Genomic DNA, 20,666 nt, shown 5'->3' on the forward strand with positions numbered 1-20,666 from the left:
GAGGGCACATTCCAAATCCAGGTTTGGGCACCTGCACAGGCTTGGGGCTGGAGAGTGCAAGCACCCATGGTGAACAGCAGGAGAACAGCAATCAGATGGGGGCATCTAAAAGCTCTTTGCAAAATTCACTCAACCCCCCCCAGGCTTTTTAATTAACACAACTGTGACCTTGGAAACTTCAGTAAATCCCTTTGATTCTGGCTGTTTTTATTGATTTTTGGTAGTAGGACTTCAATGCTCAGTGGGTTCTCCCTGAATTCATTGTCCAACTAGTTACACTCACGCCACTGTCCTGCCACTCCACATATTTCTTTGAAAAGTGACTTCCCTCTCTTAGAGAGGTCCCTCTTGCCCGCAAAGTATAGAATATTTGGGCTTTCCGTGGCTCAGATGGTAAAGAATCTGCCAGCAATGAGGGAGACTCCAGTTCAGTCCCTGGGTCGGAAAGATCCCTTGGGTAAGGGAATGGCAACACACTCCAGTATTCTTGCCTGGAAAATTCCATGGACAGAGAGGCCTGGTGGGTTACATACAGTCCATGGGATCGCAAAGAGTCGGACATGACTGAGCGAGTAACACACACATACACAGAGAACTTTGGAGGGCTTTGTGTTTATTTAAAATGCATAAATATCTCAGCAATGAAATTTATACCAGCAGTTGAAGTGGACCATCCAACCTGCTGTTCTTCACTAGGGAAGGTTCTATAAAGAAGACCCAAATAAGTAATTACAACACTGATACTAATTACCAGCTCAGTTTGGCTCTGTCCCAGATCCCAGAACCTACAAGTAGGGCATTAGAAAAGGAGTCTTGAAGTTCCTGTAGATGTTCTAATAAATCATCCCAGCATGGATGACACCAAACTTGGTCTATGATTTTTGAAGGGCAGAGAGGACATACTGACTTTTCCCTGCTTAGGAAGTTTCTATTCACTTCCATAAACAAAAAGGCACTGACAGTGGAACTGTTTTTCTTTTTTTTGGGTGGGGGTGGCTTTTTTTGAATTGCTTAATAAACAAAGTCAATACCCTTATCAAGGCAATACAATTGGGACCTTCTTGGAAGTTTCTCAAATTTACATGTTCAGGACATGAGCATGTGGACACGCCCAGTTCATTAAAATCTCTGTACCTGACAAGTAGAAACTGTCTCCAGGTTTAAGCTATATGAAAAAGAACAGAACGCCAAATTTGAAAAGCCCAGCTATAATTCTCATTATCAACAGCTGACAAAATTGAAGTTTGAAGAGGTTGAATGACCTGGGTTTTATAGGTGCCATAAGTGCAGAAGCTGAGACCCAAATTCTAAACCCACGCTCTTTCTTTTTTCTAGATTTTCAGCTCAATGCCTGTTCATTCTCTTCTCTAATCTTACCATTTCAAAAAACCTTTTCCAAATAAATCAGTTACAAATCCAGTCTCCATGTCCATAGCCACAGTTTCTTTGCTAGATAACTGTAGCAGCTTACTAACCTCTCTACCTATCTCTGGTCTTCCCCCAACCCTCTGCTGGGGACACGACTGAGAGAAGTATCTTCAGTACTACACAGAATGCACTGAGGTCTTTTAACACCTTTGGAATGTTCCTCATTGTCCCGAGTTGTTTGTTGTTTAGTCACTAAGTTGTGTCTGACTCTTTTCCATCTGCATGGCCTGTAGCTCTCCAGGTTCCTCTGTCCATGGGACTCTCCAGGCAGGAATCCTGGAGTAGGTTGCCATGCCCTCCTCCAAGGGATCTTTCCAGATCCAGGAATCAAAACTGTATCTTCTGCATGGGCAAGTGGATTCTTTACCACTGAGTCACCTGGGAAGCCCTTATCCTAAGTGGAAAGGATTAAGTTCTTAACATGGGTATTAGGCCAGCTCCACATCCCACTTCTTACTTTCAAATTTCTGTCTAGTCAGGCTCATTCATCCCCTACAGAGCGATAGTCTTCCTCTCTCTAGTTCATTTGTATTAACTCGTTTTAAAAAATAGCGAGTGTCTATTCCACGCCAGATCTCAAATTCTGAGATTTCCATTTATAAAATGGAAACATGTAATATACCATACAAAATATTTCCATTTATAAAACAGGCATTGCATCTAGCCCAGGGCATTTAGAACGGAGGTAAGCCAATATGGCTAAGGGTCTGAGATTCTGAGATTTCCATTTATAAAATGGAAACATGTAATATACCATACAAAATATTTCCATTTATAAAACAGGCATTGCATCTAGCCCAGGGCATTTAGAACGGAGGTAAGCCAATATGGCTAAGGGTCTGAGCAACAGTCGCTGAAAAACTGTTTCGGTAGATTCCTACCTGTGTAGGAGTTGTTTAGGATTGAGAAAGAAGAAACTTCTCTCAGTCATGTCTGAGTCTTTGTGACCTCATGGACTGTATCCCGCCAGGCTCTTCTGTCCATGGAATTCTCTGGGCAAGAATACTGGAGTGGGTTGCTATGCCCTCCTCTAGGGGATCTTCCTGACCCAGGAGTCAGACCCAGGTCTCTCACATGACAGGTGGATTCTCTACTGTCTGAGCCACCAGGGAGGGAGAGGCCATTCTAAATGAATGGGAGAGTGCCTCACACCAGTTTATCCAAAATCCGCATGATACTATCACATGACCAGAAGCATATATAGGCTTTTGCTACCAGACAGAGCTGGGAAAATCAGAGTAGGGGTCATGGTGGTGTGGGTTATGGTTGAGGGAGTAGTTTGTTGCTCTACCACCCCCAGTTTTTGGACCTGGAGAGTGCTGGTGTGTAATAGATATTCAATACTATACGGTGGTTGTCTCAATGACCACATTTGGGCAGACAAAATCAGATTAAAACAACGTGAATGAGTAGTGCTAAACAAAAGTTAAATAGCAAATGCCAACTGCCATAGAAGAGAGCGTAAGGGAGGTGGACGTCTAGCGTCATGGACTTTGCCTTGATCTGGAGGTTGGATGTGGGTCCCTTTATCGCTCTATCAGTACTTGGAACTTACTATCTTCAAGGCATTATTCTAAGAGCCTGCCAAATACTAACTCATTTCCTCTTCATAATAATCTTATAAAATAGCTACTATTATTAACCGCACTTTACTAATGAGGATACTGGTGCACCAAGAGGTTAAGGTCCTCGCCCAAGGTCTCTTAGCTAAAAACGTACAGATTTAGAATTAGAGCACAGTGAGTCTGGTCCAAAATCTGTGCTTTGACCTCTCCACTACAATGCCTCTTTATTTACCTAGCAGGTGTTCTCTAAATATTTCAGCCACTGTAATCACAGCTCCTTTGAGGCCAGATGTCTGCAGTCTATCCCAGCTTGGGGAGAGGCAAAGTCAGCTCTCAGACTGCAGAAGTTAGGCTAGTAGCCCTGCCATGTGGGTGCTGGTATATAGGAAGATACACGTCCTGGATCTGACTTGGGCACGATCCAGGTTTCTGGAAAGACCGTTCAAAACTCTACCGCAGACTATCTGTTCCATTATAGTATTAAAATGACATCTCCCTCTCTCGTTGTCCCTTATCTAGGCTGGAAAGAACTAATGTTGAGGAAAATGTGTTGACTTTCTTTGTTCCTTTTTTTTCTTTTTTGGTCTCTAATGTTGTAAAAATGTAGCCTAAAGAAAGCTCTAAAGAAATGTTCCTAGTTACATGTCAACCTTTGTTTTTCATCAGAGTGTTTAAGATAGTCTTTAAAATGTCTTCATTTTCTCTCAGGCTTCTGGGATGGAAAATAAACAATACAAAATCTACAGCAAATTTTTTTTTTTTTTTTTTTTAGATTCTCATTAAATAGAAGAATTAATTGAAACACTGAGAGGTAGCAGATTTGTTTTGTTCATTCTCCTGATAGTTTCTATCTTAAAGAAGAGATTCATCTTTTTAAATTCCATGTTATTACTACATTACTTAGATTTTAAAATGCTTAGCCTTGCATTGTTATTTTATATCCAGAGAGGAAAAGTCTTTGAATTTGGACTTGCTTTTGAACAGAAATCACAAAACTGTCCGTGCACAGGATCCCAAATTCGGGGCCTGGTATGAGCCACTAACATGCCTTCAGTTCTAATGGAGAGATTAGAAGTTTCCCAAATAAGGGTTAGGATCCAGTATGTAAGGCTGCGTGTATTTTCATCTATAGGAATTCATTTTGGGCTTCTCCAACAGCTCGGCAGTTTAAGAATCCGAGACTTCCCTGTAGCTCAAATGGTAATGAATCTGCCTGCGAGGCAGGAGACCAGGGTTCGATCCCTGGGTTGGGAAGTTCCCCTGGAGAAGGGAATGGCAATCCACTCCAGTATTCTTGCCTGGAGAATTCCATGGATGGAGAAGCCTGGTGGGCTACATACAGTCCATGGGGTCGCAAAGAGTCAGACACGACTGAGTGGCTAACACAGTCCCGCAATGCAGGAGCCATGGAAGATGTGGGTTCGATCCCTGGGTCAGGAAGATCCCCTGGAGGAGGAAATGGCGACCCACTCCAGTATCCTTGCCTGGGAAATCCCATGGGCAGAGGAGCCAGGCTACAGTCCAAAGAGTCGAGAAGAGTCGGACGTAACTGAGCACAAGCGCGGCACAGCATGTAGACAGACACTTAAGGCAAATAGGGCAGTCAAACAGACCTCGCTTTTTTCAGCCTTTGAGAGTGGGGAGCCCTTGTTCCCAGTGTGGAGCAAAGGGCTGGAACAAAGGAGACATATGCATGTATTATTGTAGGAAAACGCTACCTGATTCCACCATGGAAAGCAAACGCATCAGAGTCATGACTCAAATACAATGAAGTGATTGGGTGTTCTCACCTAGGCTGTAGGTGTGGATAGTAAATGAAAAGCAGGCCCATGTGGTGGAATCTTGAGGGCACTTGGCAGCATATAATGTCCACTTTCTTTCCTTGACATTGTTCTTTGCTGGGCAACTTGGATGCTGGCGAATGCTGTCATCATCTTTTTTTCTTACAAACAATATGACTAAGATTAATTTGGGGATATTTCACTGAATGCTTTCTTTTACAATGAGTTATGAGGTCAGACTATTTGTGACTGGTATTTCTTGTCTGTGATCCCTGGCAAAGCTGGGTTCTACTGTGTTCCTTCTTCTTATCAGTTTGGAAAATGAGAAAAAATGAGACTGTGTGCCTGTCTTTAATTCTGTTATCAACAATTGAGGGAAAACATATGTGGTTTGCATGTTACCAAGGCGATCTTTTGTAAACAAACTGTCATTGTTAATTTCGGGGAGTGTTTCTGATTCATTACTAGCAATGATTTTGCATAATATAATCTCTTGGAATCTGATATGTAAATCAGAATCAGATATGTATATCACTGAATCCATGCCCCTTGCATTGGAAGCACAGAGTCTTAACCACTGGACCACCAGGGAAGTACCTCAACATTCTTCCTTGTCAACAGTACATACAATTATGGTTCAACATACCATAAGTAATTTTACTGAATACCTATTTTGTGCCTAACAGTATTCTAGGTACTGAAGATAAAAAAAGCAGTCTAAATTCTTGCTCTCATGGAGAAGGAAGATCATTAGAAAAAAAAAAAAAGAGATAATTATATGTAGTGTTATGGAGAAATTGAAGCAGGCTATCATCTTAGTATGAATATGTAATAATAGCATACTGTGATGTTAAGAACAGGGACACGGGAGCTCCAGCACTACCCTGCTGTGTGATCTCAAACAAGTTGTTTAGCCTTTCTGTGCCTTAGTTTCTTTATCTCTAAAATGGGCGCAATCATAGCCTCTATCTCAAGGACTTGCTAAAGGGTTACATGTATGTAAAGCACTTAGAGTAGCGTCTGGCATTATAAGCACTTTGCAACATTTCCTTTCATTATCTTAGCATTTACTGAGCACTTTCTAGGAGCCAGGAATTTTTTTTTACTATTAAGATTAGATTCTTAAAAAAATTTTTTTTAATTTATTTTTTGGCTGTGCTGGGTCTTCATAGTTTCAGCTCACGGGCTCAGTAGTTGTGGCACACTGGCTTAATTGCCCCTCGGCATGTGGGACCTTCCTGGACCAGGATTGAACCTGTGTCCCCTGCATTGGCAGGTGGATTTTTTAACCACTGAATCACCAGGGAAGTCCCAGGAGTTCTGATTATGACTCGCTCATCAAAATTACCTTATGAAGAAGATATTACCAACTCCTTTTCACAGATGAGAGAATGAGAGAGGCTTAATAATTTTCTCAAAGTCATGAAGCTAGAAAGAATCAGAAGCACTGTCTTTGACTTCTGCTCTGTCCTCAAACATCTTTCTGTCTCTCTTCATAAGAAGTTTTATTTTCTTCCAAATATTGAATTTCCAGCAGTTCAGTAATTAAACTCATTATGTCTGTAATCTCATGTTTGTGACTAGAATGATAATATATATTTTCTGACAATAAAATTCATCCTTCTCAGGTTTTTTTCTGATTCTGATATATATTTTTTCTTTTATATGTCTTTGTTTTGCTGCTGCCTAAAGTTCAGCTGTTCATTATCTTAGCAACACGGTTATATATATTTGATATCATTTTAGTCAAATAGAATTCATTAGCTATCAATGTAATATGTTGCCCCTTGGAGATTAGATATAATTTCCTATGGCATCTATACTTTTTAGGTTAAATGCTTTAGTGTTGAGAGCTTTAGAAAGTATTTCCATTTGTGATGCCCCAGATTTTATCCATTTAGTTGAAATTCAAAATTGCTACTATTTTCCTTTTCATGACCTTTCCAATGTCTTTTTTTTCTCTTCCTAATCATAGTTCCATTTAAACCAAATGACATGCAGAAATCCTCACTTCAGTGGTAATCTGCTTTCTTTTTATATCCAGTTTTAAACCATAATCACTACTCTCTTCCTTCAATTGCTCAGACACTTGGTGTGCATTTTATTAAGCAACATCTTGCAGATTTAAGGAAAGTGCCCTCTTAGAGCAAAGGGGAGTTCTAAAGCCCCAGGGCTTAGCAGTACAAGGTAGCTTTGCAGATTTTAAGACCATGCATGTTTAATAAGGCTTTGAAGAGAAGTGCTATCAAATGTACAAACATGTCCTATATTAGTTGTGTGATCATGGACTTTTTTCCTTTCTAAAGAAGTAAAGAATTAAAAAAAAGTGAGGACTAGGTGAGGACACAAAGTGTGATAGTTGAACTCTGTTGGCCCCGCTTGGGATAAGGGAGACCACTGTTGGACTTCTGCTTCTGCCGCTTAATTGTGTAAATTCTCTGACATCTTATTCCCTCTCACATGTAAAAGAGATAATAACATAACAGTGTTTGTGAAGATGAAGTGGTTAACATGTAAATATTGAGAAATGCTAGTCACAATGATGGGTAGCCACAGAATGGGAAAGACTAGAGATCTCTTCAAGAAAATTAGAGATACCAAGGGAACATTTCATGCAAAGATGGGCTTGATAAAGGACAGAAATGGTGTGGACCTAACAGAAGCAGAAGACATTAAGAAGAGGTGGCAAGAATACACAGAAGAACTGTTCAAAAAAGATCTTCATGACCCAGATAATCACGATGGTGTGATCATTCACTCACCTAGAGCCAGATATCCTGGAATGTGAAGTCAAGTGGGCCTTAGAAAGCATCACTACGAACAAAGCTAGTGGAGGTGATGGAATTCCAGTTGAGCTATTTCAAATCCTGAAAGATGATGCTGTAAAAGTGCTGCACTCAATATGCCAGCAAATTTGGAAAACTCAGCAGTGGCCACAGGACTGGAAGAGGTCAGTTTTCATTCCAATCCCAAAGAAAGGCAATGCCAAAGAATGCTCAAACTACCACACAATTGCATTCATCTCACACGCTAGTAAACTAATGCTCAAAACTCTCCAAGCCAGGCTTCAGCAATACGTGAACCGTGAACTTCCTGATGTTCAAGCTGGTTTTAGAAAAGGCAGAGGAACCAGAGATCAAATTGCCAACATCTGCTGGATCATCGAAAAAGCAAGAGAGTTCCAAAAAAACATCTATTTCTGCTTTATTGACTATGCCAAAGCCTTTGACTGTGCGGATCACAATCAACTGTGGAAAATTCTGAAAGGGATGGGAATATCAGACCACCTGACCTGCCTCTTGAGAAATCTGTATGCAGGTCAGGAACCAACAGTTAGAACTGGACATGGAACAACAGACTGGTTCCAAATAGGAAAAGGAGTACATCAAGGCTGTATATTGTCACCCTGCTTATTTAACTTATATGCAGAGTACATCATGAGAAACGCTGGGCTGGAAGAAGCACAAGCTGGAATCAAGATTGCTGGGAGAAATATCAATAACCTCAGATACGCAGATGACACCACCCTTATGGCAGAAAGTGAAGAGGAACTAAAAAGCCTGTTGAAGGTGAAAGTGAAGAGTAAAAAAGTTGGCTTAAAACTCAATATTCAGAAAACAAAGATCATGGCATCCGATCCCATCACTTCATGAGAAATAGATGGGGAAACAGTGGGAACAGTGTCAGGCTTTCTTTTTCTGGGCTCCAAAATCACTGCAGATGGTGACTGCAGCCATGAAATTAAAAGATGCTTACTCCTTGGAAGGCAAGTTATGACCAACCTAGATAGCATATTGAAAAGCAGAGACATTACTTTGCCAACAAAGGTCCATCTAGTCAAGGCTATGGTTTTTCCAGTGGTCATGTATGGATGTGAGAGTTGGACTGTGAAGAACGCTGAGTGCCGAAGAATTGATGCTTTTGAACTGTAGTGTTGGAGAAGACTCTTGAGAGTCCCTTGGACTGCAAGGAGATCCAACCAGTCCATTCTGAAGGAGATCAGCCCTGGGATTTCTCTGGAAGGAATGATGCTAAAGCTGAAACTCCAGTACCTTGCAGCTCATGCGAAGAGTTGACTCATTGGAAAAGACTCTGATGCTGGGAGGGATTGGGGGCAGCAGGAGAAGGGGACGACAGAGGATGAGATGGCTGGATGGCATTAACGACTCGATGGACATGAGTCTGAGTGAACTCCGGGAGTTGGTGATGGACAGGGAGGCCTGGCGTGCTGCGATTCATGGGGTTGCAAAGAGTCGGACACGACTGAGCGACTGAACTGAACTGAACTGAGCCACGATGATAACAGTTATCATTATTAACCTACTCTCTCCGTGTTCATTTGTGATTTTTTTTTCTTTGAGTTCTTGAAACTGGTTCACTTCTTAATAGGTGGACAATTCATGGTGATAAAATCAGAAATTCACAGGTGTTTATGTTTATTATTATCCTTAGAGCCAGCATCAGCTTCTCCACAGGGTCCAACCCATTTTCAAGATGCTTGGGCTTAAAAAAGTCACCAGCACTCAGATCTTCATTGACTGATTCAGTCATTTATTGAAACCTTATTCACTACCTACTGTGGTATCCCTGTTTTACCATGAAGCTTATAGTCTGTAGAGAGATTGGACAGTGCTTTACACGAATTGCAAGACTGAGAGAGAAATGCAGCAGTACAGGAAACTGAGATAGCATGTAGGAAGCAGTGTTACTCTATTGCAGATGAGTGAAAGCCAGGAAGCCTTCCTGGAGGAGGTGATCTTTAGCTCACTTTTCAAAAGAAAAAGAATATGTCAAGTAGAAAAAGGAAGAAGGAAATTCTGGGCAGAGAGAGTAATAATTGCTAAGTCACAGAAGATGAAAACATATAAGGCTCAATATGTGAATTTAAGTTTTATTCTAAAGACCAACTCTCATTTTATAAAATAAATAGATTGTATTTTATATTCAGATATTATATTGCATCTTCTTTATATCTTGTTCCATAGTCTCAAGCTCTCTGTAATTTTCTTTTTTGGGGTTTATAATTAGGAAAGACAAAGATAGAATTTCAATGAGGAAACACAAGTTGTGAGAAATATAACAGCTTGGAGGGGAAACCCTACAATAATGCATTGTATAATATCTCAATATCACCAACAACCACAAATGATCAAATAAAAGATTAACAAAAAAATCTACTTTCTTTGCTTCCAATTAGAAGATGAAATATGCATTTATCAGAAGACTATTAAAAATGTTTTCTGTTGAATCTGCTAGAAAGAGGGGGAAATGAGTTCCTAACTGTAATTAGAACTATCCAGGTTGAGAACATTTGATTTTCCTCATTATTTTATCATCATGTCTTCCCTGCTACCCTCCTCCCAACCCCACCATCTTCACATCTTTATTTCTTTGGACTGTGTTTTGATAATGATTGTGTAGACACTCTACTTTCATTATTTCTCACTAATAGTTACTCAAAGCAACTTATGTCTGCAATTTTATGGGTAATTATGTTTCTTTAAAAATACTCTTTGTGTTTTTGCTGCTCACTGCCAAATCACAATAGCTGAGAATTATCACTGAAACTCTTTAACATCCCTCCTTTTGCTTCCTAGAAGAGTCTTCCACAATGAATGATACCTATTTTTAAGAAATTTAAGCATCTAAAAGAAAATAAAAATCTTAAAAATTTGGATAAGATAGGCTGTGATTATATTACAAAAAGTCAATTGCTTATAAAGATTCTTCTGAGTGACCTTAAACAAAGAGGAATTTATATATTCACTATCCCATAGTAAAGATTATTAAATACCTTTATATGAAAATGTCTATTATATGAAACTAGGTAACTCTTGCACATATTTCCAAGAGCATGGGTTGATTTTAACCCTGATTTAAGATCCCTTTGGACTCCAGTGACCCCATTTGAGGATAACAAGTGTTCCAGATTTTTCTAGAAAAAAATCATATTAATGAAGAACAATTGCATGAAGGTTTCTTTTAGAAATTATGATCCCCTGGCAATTTACACTGCATATTAAGTATTATGATAGTCACATTGAAAGAAAATGTAACATTTATAAAAGTGTTTCTGACGAGGAAAATATCTTAATGTATGAGGAGCAGATGTAAATGGTAACCCAACTAAGAAATAACAATTGTTTATTCATTGATTCTCTAGACTGTTAAGCATTCTCCTATTAAACATTTTTTTCCTCCTTTAAAACACTGCAAATAAGACTTACTGCTATTCCTCTCTGCTCTTAGTTTCAATTTACACTTGGATAAGTTACTCATTAATTACATGGCTGCCTGTAAGGGCAAAAGGAAATGAGGTCGATGGAGATGAAATGGAAACAAGACTTCTCAGCATATAAGTTTTAATATTATTTTGATTTTTGAACTCATGTAATTATACTACCATTGAAAAATAAGCTTAAAGTGATAAACCATTCATCATCAATTGAACATTCACCCACTAAAAACATATGTTTTCCCAAAATATGTTTATTTAGCAAACTTATGGAAAGCCTGATCATTCTAGATTGATTCAGCTATCCTTATCGTGATTAAAGAATTATGAAACACTATAATGCTAAAGAACATTTGAAGAACAGTATGAAGCACAAGGGACTTCCCAGGTGGCACCAGTGGTAAAGAATTCACCTGGTAAAGACTCCAGTGCAGGAGATGAAATTTTGATCCCTGGGTCGGGAAGATCTCCTGGAGAAGGAAATGGCAACCCACTCCAGTATTCTTGCCTGGAAAATTCCAAGGACAGAGGAGCCTGGTGGGCTACAGTTCATGGGGTCGCAAAGAGCTGGACACAGCTGAGCCCACACACCACTTCCATGAAGCACAGGAAATGTAGTCAGAGGATCTGGGTGCAAGTTCAAGCCACAGCACTGACTCGCATGACCTTGGACCAGTCACATTACTTCCCTGACCTTCACTTTCCTTATCCATGCATTAAAATGATGATACTGACTCGCATGACCTTGGACCAGTCACATTACTTCCCTGACCTTCACTTTCCTTATCCATGCATTAAAATGATGATACTGACTCGCATGACCTTGGACCAGTCATATTACTTCCCTGACCTTCACTTTCCTTATCCATGCATTAAAATGATGATAGTATCACTTTTTTATTCACCTCTTGGAGTTCTGTGTATCAGATGAAAAACTGTAAAGTTTCATACTTGTGCTAGGTAATATTTTAGATTTTATTCAATGTTTCCAAGACTTACAGAAAGGTACAAAGTTAGCATTCAGTTCACTGGGAAAAAAGTATTTGGTTTGTTTAATTTCTTTGTTTTCACACAATAAGCAATGAAAGTAAAACTGAGAGTATCTGATTTTGGCAGCCTGGTCAGCAGATGCCAGAATCAATCTAGGGAACGCATAACCTACTCTCATAGATCGACTACTTTTTCAGCAAGCAAAATCAATATTTGGGAACTTTAGTTAACTATCATGACTCCTAAAATGCTTTTCAGTGGGGATGAATTTGCTCTGCCACCTGAGGTTCGAGAGAAAATGCAAGGCGTGAACATTTGTTTAGTTCATTCATTCATTCTATAAATATTTATTGACCTCCTACTGTGTGCCAGGCGTGGTTCTAGGCCTTGAGGAAACAGAAGTGGTTAAAACAGATAAAACTTGATGCTTTCATGGAGTTTACATTACGGTAGAAAATTAACTGAACTTACAGCTGTTTTTGGTTCTAACCACACAAATATATGCACCTTAATTTAAACAGCCGTTCTCACCTTCTGCTAAAACAGCTTAAAACTGTTTTTTGGTGGCATAATCCTTTATGTGTCCAAGGCCAAACATGAAAAACAAAGAAAGCTGCTCTGGTTGGAATGGGAGTAAGGCCAGGACTCAGCTGTCTCCTCCCATATACCCTGACCCCTGCTCCTGCAATTCCTTCACTGGACTCTAGGAGTCTTCAGAGAGCATTTGGAGACTCCCATTTATTTCCACATTGGTTCTGTTACTTATAGAAATCTCTCAAAAGGCTTGTCTCTACAGTCTCCTAAGAGTCTTCTCAAGTTCCTTTCCCCTCTAGGTCTGCTTTTCTCTCCACATAATAACCACATTATAGGCTTTCTGATACTTGTAATAATAATGAGAGTTAGCACTTATTGAAGATGTGCTATTTGTCAGGAATTGTACTTAGCATTTTACATGCTTTGGGTCCCTTAATTCTCAAAATCATCCTGTGTCATGGGTGTGAATCCCCATTTTACAGATGAAGAATGATATTCCGAGAGGTAAATTAAATTGTCCAAGAGCACACAGCTGCTAATGGTAGAGTTAGAACTCGAACCCTATCTATTTGATTTCTCAGTAGAAACTCTTAATCACTAATGCTTCCCATATTCTGGGAGGCTCTGGTCCTCTTAGGGATAACTCTAAGCACAGTGTCAAAGCTCTGGTTAGAGCAGAAGGGCACAGTGTCTACTATAACGAGCCTGTTGTTGAGGGCTGTGATCTTAGCTGTCATTTATGACTGCTGTCTACATTCTAGTTATTCCACATCCATTTCCTTCAATTCTTCCAGCAACTCTGGGAAGTAAATATGATCATTGCTTTGTAATAGGTGAAGAACTCCAGGCTCAGAAAGGTTGTCAATCACATAAGTCCTCACAGGTACTAAGTGAAGCCCTCTGCCTGCCTTTATGCCAGTCTGGGGCCACAAATATTGTCAGAACTGAACCACAGACCCGAATCTCCAATAGCCTGAAAAGAACAACAACAAATTTAAAAAAGAAAGAGTAATTTTTTTTTTTTTTAATCCTGGATCTGCTCCCTGGCCAGGGTCTACTCCAAGACAGTCCTGCTTGTCTCTGTTCTCAGTCACATCTGCTTTCTAAACTTCACGATCCCACCCGCCTGTGGGCCCTGCCTGACCTGAACACTCCCATCTCCGTTTCCCCGTCTGGCTTATCTTTTCCCCCTCTCTTCCTCTCTCCCTTCTCTCTCTGGGTATATGGCATTTTCCCTTCTTTGGATTCTCCATGTTCTTTCCATCCCTTGAGATTTTTCTCTCTGACCCTTTTGTCACCATGTGAATCTGGCTCCTCTTCCTCTCTCCTATGACAAGCAATCTAGTGCAGTGGTTGTTCTGGAGTCTTTCTGACTGAGACTGAATCTTGGTTTTACTCTACTGGTTAGCTGTCTGACCTTGGGAGAACCACTTATGTTTTCTGAGTTTCTGCTTCCTCAGTTGTAAATGAGCAAATGGAAAAGGCGATAGAAATGATCTCATAGGTTCTTGAAAAGTTTAAATAAGTTAACACATACAGAGATTTTTGGTTTCCTCAGTGGCTCAATGGTAAAGAATCCACCTGTAATGCAGGAAGTGCAGGAGACGTGGGTTCGATCCCTGGATGGTGAAGACACCTTGGAGGAGGAAATGGCAATCCACTCCAGTTATTCTTCCCAGGAAAATCTCATGGACAGAGGAGCCTGGTGGGCTATAGTCCATGGGGTCACAAAGATTTGGACACCACTGAGTGACTGAACACACATACACATACACACATACATACACACACATACACATATACACACATGTATATACTGAGTGCTCCATATAGGCTAGTTTTAATTATTCTCTTTCCTGCAATCATCTTCCTTTTTCTCTCATCAATATTTTCTTATACTTTAGTTGAAATTAAAAAGTGAAAAGTTTATGTAAAATAGATACATTAATTCATTGGCATCATTAAATTTTTTTGTTTGGTCTACATTTATTAAATGCCTACTATGAGCTAGGCACTGTGCTAGGGACCAGGGATATAACAATGAATGAAATATGCTTTATCTTGAGGGGTTTACTCGTCTTGTGACTAGTCAAAAATGCTTTCCCACTGCTAAGCCAACTGAGACAAAGAAGTAGAAGATATGCCACTGCTACATTGTTTGTGATATCAAAAGATTAAAATGATCAAATGCCCACCAATATGGGGCTAGTTAAATTGGACTTGGACAAATTCATACCTACTTATCCTTGAGAGTAAAGAAAATATTGTTTGGGGGAGATGCTTCCTTCTTAACCCTCTCTCTAGTTTTTTGTTGGTCTGGGTTTGATCTGGCTTAGTGTACTCTAGGCCTTCCCAGGTGGTGCTAGTTGTCAAGCAATTGTCTGCCAACGCAGGGGACATAAGAGAGGTGGGTTCGATCCCTGGGTCGGGAAGATACTGAGAGGAGGGCATGGCAACTTACTCCGGTATTCTTGCCTGAGAATCCCATGGATAGAGGAGCCTGGAGGGCTACAGTCCACAGGGTCACAAAGAGTCAGATACAATTGAGTGACTGAGTATGCACACACATACTGTACTCTAAGGACATACTTGAGTTTCTAGACTCCAAGAGTCTAGATCCAAGTTCTTCTCTTTTTCTAAAGTGACCACCTTATTAGCTTGTCTAATGCTAATGCTAAGTCACTTCAGTCGTGTCCGACTCTGTGTGACCCCAGAGACGGCAGCCCACCAGGCTCCCCCGTCCCTGGGACTCTCCAGGCAAGAACACTGGAGTGGGTTGCCATTTCCTTCTCCAATGCATGAAAGTGAAAAGTGAAAGGGAAGTCGCTCAGTCGTGTCCGACTCTTAGAGACCCCATGGACTGCAGCCTACCAGGCTCCATAAGCTAATATAATAGTAATATAATCACTAGTGTGATTTTACTTGGCCTCTGTAGGTACATTAGGGAAAGGGCCATGTCTGTTTTGCTCATCATTCTAGCTCTAGCATTCAGGGCAGCGTGTCACTCATCAGAAGCATTTAATAAACATTAGCTGGATAAAAACTGGATGAATGAATTTTTGTTTTGTTATTCCTTAATTTTTGTAATGCATCAGCAGTTCTTTATTAAGAAAGCAAATTATCCTTAGCAGTGGAAACATGATATGAGGAAATGCAAAGAGGGAATAAGAGAAGATTATTTTGAACCAAAGCACAATTTGGATACTTTTGCCTTCTACAGACTTAGTCAATGAGTCTACCAGGAATCTTATTTGGATTAGGAACCTATACAGCACATTAAAGATGTATATTTTGTATTTCCTAGGCTTGTTTTTGTTCCATGCTGAAGTTGCTATTACTTGCGATTCTGAGAATTTAAACCGTTCTATTTCAGTTTTCTGTGCACTTGATTTCCTGAAATTGATTTTTTTTCATATTACTTTCTTTCAACCTCAATAAATCTGTTTGTAGGCTTAGTAATTACAATTTAATTTATTAAGTAGACAAGATTTAGGCTACAATGAGTCTATAAACAAAGAGACCATGTATAATAAGTTGTTCATCTTGGAAGCAGCCACAAGCAATAAGTGCTTCCACTTGAATTACACTTAAAACTATTATTGGAGGGTTCAAATCCTATTAAACACAGAAAGAGAAATTTCCTTAGATACAGATCTTTTCCCTTCCCACAAGTGGATGAAAGCAGAATATCCATGTTTTAAAATATGTGGAATAAGAGAACATTTAGAAATTAACTGCTTGTAATTATTATTCTTAGACGACAAGTTTTAATTAGAAGACACAGTAAACTAACTTTTACAGGAGCTCAGCTGGAAAGAGTCTTAAAAATAATCTCTCTAACCATCTTAATTAACAAGCAAGAGAATCAATGTTCAGAAGAGTGATGTGGCTTAAACGTGGTCAATAAAGCATTGGCTGCAGAGTCAGGGAAAGGAGAACCAAGCTGTATTTTTATATTTGAGGACTGGCTTAAATAAGGGGATAGTCAAAAAGATGTGGGGGTGAACTAGATGGGAACCCAGAATACTGAGTTAAGAGGTATTTTAAATCTGTTTTGATTTATTTTCCTTTTGATGGAGTTAAGTTAGTAAGTATTTTAAATCTGTCTTGGTTTATATTCTTCTTTTCATCTCTGTGGAGACAGTTACCTAACATCCTGAAATTTCTTAGCAAATGGGAGGGTTATCTAACAATGATTTGTGCGCACTCTGCGTTATTTGTATACTGAAGAATGGGATTAAGACTCTTCATTTCCATGTATTCGAGCTGGATGTTTCTAAAGATGAATAAGGATCTTAGAGATGTTTCTGGGTTGTCAAAATGTCTCCAGCACAAGGATATACTTAGTCTCTTTCAGTACTAAGGAGTGAATGCTTTATGTTACCAGATGCCAAGGGATCTGCAAAATCATATAAAATCATTATATAGGTGGATTATATAGATGGATACAAGGATTGATATATTTAATTATGGAATGAGAGTTGCTATGGAGATGGGAAGAGGGATGATACAGTGGGAGTAGGCATGACATATAATTATCTTTGTAAAGATTTTTAATCCCTTTGAAATGATTTTGGGATATTGTATTCCCAGGATAGAGAATGAGGTCAAGAGAGTTTTCTAAGAGTAGGAAATGGTATCTCCCTTTGTCGTCATTACATTTCTCTAGGTCCAAACTGGTGTATGGACAAGACAGAGGGATTCAGCATTGTTAATCATTAAAGTATCTGGAGAGAACCTTCTAGTGAATCTGTAGACTCAATTTCCATGAATCATCTTTTTGGTCATATTTTATAATTCTATGTGTTAGATGGAGGCTGAGGAGAAAACGAAAGCAACTAGGAGAAGGCTAGAAAACGGATGCATTGAGGAAACATCCTGGAGATTTCCAGTTGCAGGAGGTGGTGGTATCCTTTAGTGGATGTATACGTATATGAGAAAGAGCTGAAGAGAAAGACGTGGCTAAGAAGCACAGATTCTAGAGTCACATGACGTTTTGTTTCCTAATATTTTGGTAAAAATTAGAACATACCAACCAGATTAACTAAAACAGATTTCATGTATCATACTTGGAGAAATTGGATATGTGGCAATAGACTAAGGATGAACTGATTGATGATGGAAAGATGGATGGATCGATAAAGGGGGCTTCAGGAAGAATTTAGGATGAGAAAGAGGAAAATCATAATATAGTTAATCTATGTATTGAACTAGCAATATTTCCAAATTGGTGGTTATTTTTTAAATTAACAATAATTGTTTATACTTTTAACACACATGCACACATACACACACACATATACATACATAATTTAACTGTGATACATGAACAATAGCAATTAACAACAGTAAACTAGAAAGGAAAGGAAAGTTGTATACATAAGAAATCCCTGAGATGCCATGAGAATTTAAAAAAAATTCCTTTATGTCCTTTTGATCATAATGGCTTATCGGATGATTTCTTGGGCTATTCAAGCCATCTGTCCTCATGAGCTATTATAGAGATTAAAAGAATTAAGGAATTTACTAGCTGCTCAGCCTTAGTAGCTATGACAGCTTTTAAGATATTGAACTGCTTTCTTATCTAGAGGCTGACTAAGCTTCAGCTCCCCTACCTGTGAAACGAAGAAACTGGACAAGATAGTCCTAAAGGATTCCTCCAACTCTTAATTTCTGTTTCTCAAGGATTCTGGTTAAACCACACAGAATGCATCAAGTTAGCTAGACTGTGCATTCATTTCTTCTTAAATCATGCAAAAAATGGAAAAGGGTGTTATGTTAGTGACAAAATGTTCAAGTAATGGAATTTATGCTTCTATATCACCCAAGGTCATTTAAAAAAAAATCTAGAATATAATAACTGGAGAGTTATTCCGATAAATACCTTACCCATCCTAACTTTTCCTTTTTGTAGGTAAGAAAACTGAGACTCATAAAGATGAATAACCACCACAAGGTCACACAGCTGGAGTTAGGGCTGGAATCAGAATACTGGCCTCGTTGAAGTCAAGAATCCCTCACGGTAATTTTCACTCTAAGGCTCATCTTGAATTTTTCCTAATGATGCTGGTGCAATTTCTGATCAAGACCCACAGCTGGACCTTATGAATCTTGCCTGGGCATTTAAGATGCAGTTATGAGAAAATATTTTGATATGCCACAGCTGCTCATTCATATGCATAAATCTACATAGACACTGGTTTAAATAAAGAAATGTAGCTTACACTGCAAGTAAGCTTCTTGAATGTTGCAAATACTCTCCTTTCTGAGAACCTTAACGTGTAGAAGTTGCCGATAGTCCTCCAAGGTTAAATTGCCTATTAATTTCAAGCTTTCATCATGTGTTTGATCTTAAAGAGAAATGCACTATAGTCTCCAATTCTGGTTTAAGCTTGATGACTTAATTCAGAGTGGTTACTTTGAAGATCAAAGTTTCACTTCATGTTAAAAAAGAATATATACTTCCCTGCCCCACCCTGCATGAGCTACATAATTTAAAAGAAGTAAAAAAGATTCTTTAAATTAATTTCTGTTTTAAAAATAGTAAGTTACTCAAAGAAAATTTACAGTGATGGCTGAATAAATTTTTGGGTCACCAAGCCATCAGGATGGGATTCAATCTTCCCTTTTCCCGACTCAGTGCTTCTTTAATTCACTTGCAGGAGAGGCCATGAGGCAAAAGAATGAAGCCTGAACAGGTTCACTGTGCCACTGGCTGAGGAATTCTAGCAAGATTCAGGAACTAGGTTGATAATCTGTATTTAGAAGGGAGGGATTGGCAAAATAGAGGTGACACATGAACTTCTTACACCCCCTGAAGCTTGATCTGTTTCTAGTAAAACCACTGAGATATGACCGACCATTGAGCGACACGTGTCAGAAACCACACCTCGTGATGTCTCCTTCTGTGACTTTGCCCAGTACTCCTGGTAGGAGTCCCACCCAATTGTGTCAAGTGGCAACTTTCGCAGAGTCCCTAGGTATTCTAGAGCAGTGCTTCTCAAAGCTTAGTGTTTGTACACTAATAACCTGTGGATCTTGATAAAATGCTGATTCGGATTTAGTTAGCTTGGGTTGCAACTCAAGATTGTGCCTTACTAACAAGCTCTCAGTTTCTATCTACGCTGCTGGTTCACAGATCATATTTGGTAGACCAAGACTCAAAAGTAACTCCTCTCTTCCCGAAGCTTCCTACATGGCTCATTTCATCACTTCTTTTAGTCTCTGCTGTAATACCTTAATAGCAAGAAGACCTTCCCTACCCACCATATATTTCTCTGTCACTATCAGCCTTACTCTTATTTCTATTTATTTATACTACTTATCACCTTCTGACAAATTTTATATTTATTTGAAAGGGCCACTTTGGTTTACTGATATATCATTTTTCAAGAATGTTGACTGAGGCATAGTAAGTGTTCAGCAAAAAAAAAAAAAAAAAATCTATTAACTGAATGAATATGGCCACTCTGCCACAGTCCCATAAACCAGACCACATTTATGAGTGTCCAGGCAATAATTAACTCTGTTCTTTGGGATTTTCCTTTAGGAGCTCAGATTATTCTGTTAAAGAATAAAAGGCTGAGGAAACCAGGCCACTAGCTACTGAAGTCCCTGCTCACTGGTGGGGACCATTGACTTCCTCCTTCCTACTTTCAGGCCGTTCTGAAGCCCTTGTAATGTCCCCAGCAATGCTCTGAGTAGCCAAATTAAAGACAAGGGGATATTGGTGGCTTTCATGGGAAGAGCTTGGCAATTAATTGTCTCCACTTTGTGCTTTATCCAACAATTTATATTGTTCATTTGATTCTCCTAGTGAATATCTGGTGGTTTATTATTTCAACCTCAATCAGTAACCTCACACTAAATATAGGTGCTATTATATCAGTGGGAAGGCAATAAATGCTATAAAGGTTTGCCCCAATCTGACCCAGGGGAATGCTATATTAGATTCTTTGTGACAAATGTATAATTAGATTGTAATCAATTCCTCTTTTATTCATCAATGGTATTAAAGTTGTGTTACCAAGCTCTAAAAAATGTGAGTGCTTTAATTATCTTTTCTTTGTTCTATATTACAGACCAACAGCTGTAGATTTTCTGCAGTACAGGATAAAGAGAGTTTATCCACTC

At 39.2% G+C, this 20,666-nt stretch overlaps 1 protein-coding gene and 1 long non-coding RNA gene across 35 annotated transcripts in view; one reads left to right on the plus strand and one right to left on the minus strand.

Annotated features, from left to right (window-relative positions):
- Window positions 1–18,778, plus strand: part of LOC147342529 (uncharacterized) — a 37,146-nt gene extending 18,368 nt beyond the window's left edge. Inside the window, exon 2 of the long non-coding RNA XR_015157898.1 lies at window positions 18,448–18,778. This is a non-coding gene — a long non-coding RNA (uncharacterized LOC147342529). The remainder of the gene's footprint in view (window positions 1–18,447) is intronic.
- Window positions 1–20,666, minus strand: part of DLG2 (discs large MAGUK scaffold protein 2) — a 2,335,250-nt gene that overhangs the window by 315,633 nt on the left and 1,998,951 nt on the right. The gene's annotated exons all lie outside the window — the stretch shown is intronic.

The sequence above is a fragment of the Bos grunniens genome, chromosome 29, assembly GCF_055505025.1.
Source record: "Bos grunniens cultivar Pamir isolate PY7600 chromosome 29, Bosgru_T2T1.0, whole genome shotgun sequence".
NCBI classification, from domain to species: Eukaryota; Metazoa; Chordata; class Mammalia; order Artiodactyla; family Bovidae; genus Bos; species Bos grunniens.